Raw genomic sequence first — 8,040 nt, 5'->3', positions numbered from 1 at the left:
TCCTCACCCCCCCCCCATCCCACAGCTCCCAGGAGCCGTCACGATGGGACACCATGGAGGTCCATGGCCAGGCTCCATTCCCTGCTGGCAGAGGCTGGCTGCCAGAGCTGCACTCAGGCCTTGGCAGCTACTGGGCCAAAGCAACCCTGCCTGCCCTCCTGGTACCATGTGGTAGCTGGAGCTGTCAGGGCCTGAGTGTGGCTTGGCCAGGGCCTGCTACATGATGCTGGGCAGGCAGGGCTACTTCTGCCAGTGTCCCCCATGGTGCCTGGGTGATGCAGTCCACCCCCTGGATGCTACCCACCAGTGGAGGCTGGGGCTCAGCATGGCCTGGCCAGGGCTTTCGGGGCTGGATTGTATCTCCCAGGTGCTGTGGAGGATGCTGGGCAGAAGCAGCTTTGTCTCCCAGGCTGCCTGGCACTGTATGGCAGGCCATGGGTGGGCCATGCTCAGGCTCCTGTCTCTGCCCTTTTATACACTTTTAAAAATAGTTTTAGACATGCTTTCTGAACATACTGAGTGAAGAGAAACATTTAACAGAAAGCAAAATAGATTGTAAATATTAAGCAGTGAAGAAATATGTGTCTTCAAATATTTTTTTTTTCTTAAGCAGTAACTGTAAATCTAAGTGAATGTACCTACTTTTCAAATGGGAAAGGTGATGACCAGGGATCCTGGTCTTCTCTGTTAAAAATCCAATATTTTCTGATTTTAAAAAGTTCCAAAATTCTTTGATTTTTTTTTTTTTAAATGCATTTTTCCATGATTAAAATGAAATACCACTTTAGATATCAGTTCAACACAATGTTTTATTGATATATTTACAATTTTAAAGCAATTTGGAAACCTACCAGTGCCTAAAGCATTATAATAAAATAAATTTTAAATACCTTTTATATATTGGCATTTGATTTTGGTTTTTATCGTGGAAAATCAGCTCTTCCTGCCCCCTTCGCTTACCAGGATGTGGGTTCAACTGCAGCTGTCCGCCCCTGCTGCATTGTAGCACTAAGCAGCTCTGATATGCCAGTGCCCTTTACTCCCAAGACACAGCCTCCTGATCGCCACCCCCCCCACCCCACCCCTGTTCCTCAGTGTGTGGAGCAGGTGGGGTATGTGGGGTTTCCTGAAGCGTGATCCTTGCCCCAGTGGTGCAAGGCTGGTCTGGACTCACCAGAGCTTGGCCCCTGATGGTCTGGACCAGTCCTGCACCACTGGGGCTGTGTGCCAAGTTCTGCCATGCCTGGCCACCCTGTGTTGTCAGGGGGGCCAGTTTGGATTGCCAGAGCTCGGTCCCCAGCCCCAGTGATGCAAGGATAATCCCCAAGCCCTGGTCCTCTACCTTTTCCCCCTCCCCCACTTTTTGTTCAGGGAAGAAAGGAAGCAGCAGAGTTCCTGTGACTGTGCCTTGTGGGGAGGAGAGTGGAGTAGCTGCAAGCTTCCTGCAGCCAATGCCTCCTGTGGGAAGATCTGGCTCCAGGAGCTCAGGGTGCCCCCACCACCTAAACCCACACCTGCCAGCTCCCCATTGGGAGATCCCTCCCTGGGCCAGCCTGTATGGGGACTGCTGGCAGCTGGTGCTTGCCTTCTGTCCATGTAGGGACAGGCAGTGGGAGCTCCCTGTAGTGGCTGCCCTTACCCTGACAAATTAATGGAGGGGCATGGGCAAGAGTGCCGGAGCCTTAGTCCTGTTCCAAGCTGCCCTCACAGCCCCACTGCTGGGAAGGACATGGCAATGCTCCCATGGCCAGAGTCCAAGGGGAAACACCTGGATCCTACAGCATTGCATGCTGGCAGTGCCCAGCACACCCAGCTTGGGGGCAGGATGGCTGAGACCCCTGTTCTGGGTCACTTGGTGCCAGCTCAGTGGCTGCTCTGGGGCCCTGGTGTGGAAGCAGGGACTGCAGGACACACTACCCCCAGCCTCTGCTCTCTCCCAGCAGGTGAGCACATAGGGCTGCTGTCAGCAGGTAGCACTGGGATGAGCAGTGGGGCCTGACCCCTCCACCGAATCCCATAAACTTACCTGGATGGAGCTGCTCCTGCCACTCTGCCTGGCTATATTGCTGGCCACGTGCACATGTACACACACACACAGACATTGGCGCCCCTGCTTCCAAATGTCCACCTCCCACTCCCCCCACCCCAAGCGGCTCCTTGCAGGCTGGAACTCTGCCATCTTACAAGGGAAAACTCGCAGTTTCCCACTTCAGAGGAGAAATCTCGGTTTTTCTCTTTTGAAGGAGAAAACCTGTATTTTTTCGCGTGAAACAGAAAACCGGGATCCCTGCTGATAATACAGGTTGTCTCACTGGAAAATACTGTTTAAATTGGCAACAGCAAACTTTATTATCTAAAGAAGCTGCTGTTTGTATGGCCCACTATATACAGACTAGCTTTTTTATGGTTATAAATTGAGATATTACAAGAGTGGTCAGGGTTGGGGAATTTTTATACAGTTTATTCTGTAATCCCGTGGCTCCAAGGCTCAAATTTTGTGAACCAGAAGGGGTTTTAACAGAGTCATTCATGTTTATGCTTGCTTTTATGAAATCTTACTTTCTGTGGCCAAGAATTAAGATTAATTGCTGATTAAGCAGTTGTTCCTGATGGTTTGTATCATAGTTCCTGACATCTACTGACAGGTTATTTAGCAGAATTTTTCAAAAAATATGTGCTTGGAAAGCTTTGAGACGACACGGTTTCCTTTCTCCTATTCCCTTTGAAAGAAGTGATAAAGGGTAACTCCATTTTCTGACAAACATGCTGGACATACAGGATTGCAAATGGGGAGAAGCAGACGTACATCTTTTGCATGCCCAAATTTATGCTTTCCTCAGAGAGCCTAAGCAGTCTCAGTAGTCCTGGTTTCAGATGATTGTAGTGATTAATGTTGCTTGCACCTGAATTATTAATCATTAGGTTTTAGGGGGCAGTCCTTACAAGTGTACATTTATTTCTCTCTTTTTTTTTTCTAGAGCAAGTATTTCATTTTAGTAACTTGTTACTTTTTCCACATGTAAGGTGAGCTCTCTTCTGAGCTGCTGTTCATCTTCAGCAGCTTCTTGTAAATGTTTCTTAGCCTTCTTCACTAATCAGGATACTGTGTATTTTTTTTGCATACAGTAGCCCTGTACAGCAGTAATCTAGCAATCTATACATTTTGCGGTGGTATTTATAGTACCCCACAATTACTGAACTACTTATTACTGAACTACTTAGGAATGTAAATTTTGTGGGCACTGGGGGGAGGGGAGGTTTGAAACTATGTTGTGGTTTTATCCTGCAAGCCAGTTTAGAATACCTGAAAAGATTATCTTTCACAGTTTTCCAAGAATGAAGTTTATCACTGAAAATGAATAATGTTGGCATTAAAAGCATGTAGAGTTGGTACCAAGCTGTGTTTAGAATATAGTTGAGGAGTTTCAGGGCAAAGCGTTATCCGGAAAGAACGTGAACTCTGACCTATTGAAGGACTGGAGGGTTGACATCGTGTCTAAGAGCACTGATCACCACACTGTGCCTTGGAACAAGAAATAAATTCCTGTAACTAGTAAAAACACAAAATTACAGGAAACTTTTATATAAAAGCACAGGAAAATATTTTTGTTTTCTGTAATCTGATGGCACTTATTTACAACATATACCTCGAATCTGGAAAGCAGTTAGCTTAAAAATAGCCTTGGGCAGTTTCATGTTTTATTTTTCAAATGATTTTCCAATCGTAAGTAAGTAAAGAGAGATGCGCGTTTCTCTGTCAACTCTATAAACTCATCTGAGCGTTGAAAGTTACAGTGGGGAGAGTCTTCCCTTCCTTCTTGGCCCCCTTGGCCTCTACACATCATCACCAGTTCTGCAGGTGAAATAAGACACTCTACACCTATGATTTTTCACAAGTGTAACTGATTGTAGTGTGGTTAACAGGTGTGGTACAAAAAAATAAATACAATCTAGATTACTTTTTTAGACCTGGTTTTGAAGAAGTAGCAAGAAGAAACAAAATATAGTCCCTTAAGTAAGATGATGATAGATTTTTTTTTTTTCCTTGAGGAAAAGCATCTTTTTCTAGTTAGTCATGTGCCGTATTAGAGCCACTCCCTTATGAAAACGTTTAGCAAATGGAGTTGTGAATAGACTGAGAGGAAAAAAATAATGGAAAACTTTAAGTGGTACAGGGATCTTGTGGGTTTGTTTATTTTTTTTTAAAAATGATTATCGCTATGTTAGGTACAATTCATCTTGCCACCAACTTCACCCTATTATAGTTACTTATTTTCCTATTTACCAAACCTTTAACTGTCACTGTTTCCAGTCTACAAAGATCTTGGATTTTTCTACATTATAGAAATGCTGCCTCTATAGCTATATCAGTCAGCTATGGCTGCAGAGCCCTCTTGTGGAGATGTGGAAGACAGAGATATCTCTCTATCTATATCTAGCTGTAGCTCTAGCTGTAGCTTTTGTATATTAAAAAATAAAAATATCTTTTTTTTCAGTTGATGTAGTTACACCATCTCCCTGAATAACATTAGTGAAGCCAGCAGAAACCCTCCTCTGTCAGCAGAACTGTGCTTAGACCCTTGGTCTTGCCAATATAGCTTAATATTGAGTTGTTGCCAGCATAGCTCTGTTGGCTATCATAGTGGTGCTCAACCTTTTTCACTGATGGGCAGTGCCTGGTCTGTTTGTGGCCCAGATCCAGCATCTGGAGTGTGCATGGCAGGGCCCCATCCAGCTGCATGGAGGTAGACGGGGCAGCTTAGCTGTAGCCCAGCTATGAGGAGGGAAAGGGGGCTGGCCTAGCCTCAGCCTGACCTCACTGGGGAAGGGGGTATGGCCCAGCCCCAGTTCAGCTATGTGAAGAATAAGGGGCATGGTGATGCCCCAGAACGGCTGTGCAGGAGAGGGGGCATGGGCCAGCTCTGAGCTGCTGCACAGGGTTTGGGAAGCTGGCAGCAGGGGAGGGGTGGTGCTATTAATGGCCACTGCTCTCCCACCACCAAACTTCCTGACCTGTCAGGAGCCCCATGGGCCAGATGCCATGGATTCACAGGCTTCACTTGGCCCATGGGCCTGAGGTTGAGCAACCTGTGAAATTTTCTAGTGCACAATAGATCCTAGTGTCTGCTAAAAAGCTATGTAGAGCATTATTGTCCATTACAAAAAACTCCCAAAATCTATGACATTTGCAAGTAGGCGTTCTTCAAAAAACATGGAACTCTTTGGTACACATCTGGAAGAAACAGGGTGTAAGTGTTAATAGGGAGACATAGGAAACAAAGTGCTTATGTTTTGGAGTGGAAAGCAGTGTGTGCTCTGGGGGTGCATTCACCTGTAGCCTTTTTTTTTACTGAGAAAAGTGGAACCCTTTCAAAATTATCCTTAGGAATGAAAACACTTGTCATGTGGATCCGCAGCATAATCCTGTTTCGAAGAGTAAAAAATTGGTAATTCCTATAAGTTCAGGATGTTGCAGAAATAATTTCTTTTACTTTTTTCTTCTGTCTTAATTGGAGAACAGCCAAGACATCTCTATCATGAATAATGATTTCTGAACTGGGTGAGACAGTTGACGTCATATGGATGAATTGTATTATAACTAATGTAAGAAAAAGAAAACAATGTAGAAAGGTAGACCTGTATTTAGTCACAAACTATGTCTTCTCTAAGATAACTCTGGAATTTTTTCCAGTCTTGGCAGAAGCAGCCAACTTGCAAAGGCCCTTTAAAAATACTTACTGAGTAAACAGGGCAATTTGCAAGCAGTTCACTAAGAGCTAGAGGAGGAAGGGGAAAGGGAAGGGGAAGAGGAGCCATGCACCAGATCCTGCTCCAGGAAGGTAACTGGGCCAGGGCTGTCTGTGTTTGGCTTGCTGAGTGTTTGTTTGGTGGCCTGGTGTGTTTGGGCATATGCTCTGAGCAGCTGGGGGAGCTGCTACCTGAATAATTGCTGCCTGTATTTGACAAAAGCCTTAAAAGGGGTAGAGCCAGTCCAGGCTCAGCAGGGTATAAAAGGAGACTTCCTGAGTGATCAGGGACATCAAACAGGGTAGCTTGCTAAACAGTTTGCAGGTCAGTTTGCCAGCCCCCTGCTTTAAAGGGGAGCGTTAAGGTAAGTTCTTTCTTTAATTAAGAGTAACTGACTTAAATATATTTAGCATAAGTAGCTAATACTCAGAAGGTAGACCAATACTTAAGCCCCTTATTTAACTTGAGTCCAGAGTGAGGGAGGCGTTGCTAGGGAGTTTACCTGGAAACTTTCTCTCTCCTTCCCTTGCTGGAAGCTTGGTGAGAGGAAGCAGGGGAAAGGGAACCTTTTGGGACCAAGGAGCAGTGAACAGGCCAGCTTACAAGGGAGTTCTAGGCAGGGTCCGCTTGGAGAGAAGGGCAGGAAGAGAGGCGGCGGATTAAGAGACTCAGGAAAATGACTAGAGGACATTGCAGTGCCAGAGCCACTGCCACTGCCAGCTTGCACCTGTGAACTGTCTGTCCAGGCAGGGCCTCTCACCATCCAGGCTTCCACCCAGGTCCCAGTTTGGTTCTGTGGAGCCTGCAACTTGCAGGTTCATTCCAGTGACAGCCAGGTGGGGGAGTTCCAGCAATGTCAGTGGAGCCTCTTAGTGGTGTCCCTCCTGAAGCAAGCAAGAGAACTACAGGAGGAGATGGCAAGGTTCTGAAGCATCTTTTGCCATGAGGACTTAATAGGTTCAGTGCTGAAGGAGACCTCTAGGACTGCAGAGGAAGGACCACCAGAGATGGTGCTAGAGAAGGAAGAGGCAGTGCAGAAGTCTTCATCTCCACCTGCAGTGGCTTGCCTGAAAAACAGATATGGAGCCCTAGCAACAGAGAAAGAGGAGCATATTACATTGGTGGAAGAGGCCAGGCCAGGCATCCCCAAGGTTGGGAGGATTCTGCGACCAACAGAAAGTAATGAATGTAGTTTGAGACTTCTGTCTTCAGGGAATAGAAGTATCTATCTGCCAGCCTGACCTGTTGTCTTGGGAGGTTTGCTGTTTGCCAGAGGTCTGCTGTTTGCGCAGAGCCTGAATCTGAGGTGTCACAGAGGAATTACCAAAACTCATCCAGCCCTCTGACTACTACCTCTGGACTTCAGAAAAGCAAACTTTAACTCGGGGAACTGATGGGCAGGTTCCTTTAGAAGCCAATCTGAGGAGGAAGGAGGGCAGGAGACCTGGGTGTACTTGAAATAAACCTTTTTTTCTGAGAGCACAGGAGCAAACCATCCCTTTGCGGTCGAAGATTAGCAAGTATGGTAGAAGAGCAGCTTGTCTGAGAAGGGAAGTCTTCAATGAGCTAAAACACAAAAAGGAAGCTTACAAGAAGTGGAAGCTTGAACAAGTGACTAAGGAGGAGTATAAGAGTATAGCTTGGGCATGCAGGGATGAAATCAGGAAGGCCAAAGCACATTTGGAGTTGTAGTTAGCAAGGGACATGACATGGAGGGTTTCTACAAGTGTCAGCAACCAGAGGAAAATCAGGGAAAGTGTAGGTTCCTTATTGAATGGGGGAGGCAGTCTGGTGAGAGAAGATGCAGAAAAGGTGGAAGTACTCAATGCCTTTTTTTTTTTTTACCTCAATCTTCATAGATAAGGTCAACTCCCAGCATACTGTACCTGCCAGTACAGTTTGGGTAGGAGAGGTCAGCAGCCGGCAGTGATGAAAGAACAAGTTGAGAACTATGTAAAAAAACTGAACTTGTACAAGTGCATGGAACTGGATGTGCAATGCACCTGAGGGTGCTGAGGGAGTTGGCTGATGTGATTGCTGAGCCACTGGCTGGCAAGATCCAAGATAATGCCCTTTGAAAACTTGTGGCAATTGGGAGACATCCCAGATGATTTGGAAAAGGGCAAATCTAGTGCCCATATTTAAGAAAGGGAAGAATGAGGATCCAGGGAACTACTGACTAGTAAGCCTCACCTCATTCCCTGAAAAAAAAACCAAAACATGGAGTAGAATCATAGAATCAATGAGTCAGAAGGGACCTAGACAGATCATGTAGTCTGACCCCCTGCCATG

General features: G+C 46.0%; 1 protein-coding gene across 3 annotated transcripts in view; it reads left to right on the top strand.

Annotated features, from left to right (window-relative positions):
- The window catches only part of FRYL (FRY like transcription coactivator), a 376,409-nt gene that overhangs the window by 35,245 nt on the left and 333,124 nt on the right, over positions 1 to 8,040 (top strand). The window lies entirely within an intron of this gene.

This window comes from Gavialis gangeticus, unplaced genomic scaffold (genome assembly GCF_001723915.1).
Source record: "Gavialis gangeticus isolate Ggan-Ray unplaced genomic scaffold, GavGan_comp1, whole genome shotgun sequence".
NCBI classification, from domain to species: domain Eukaryota; kingdom Metazoa; phylum Chordata; order Crocodylia; family Gavialidae; genus Gavialis; species Gavialis gangeticus.
This window is presented reverse-complemented; position numbering and strand designations above follow the sequence as displayed.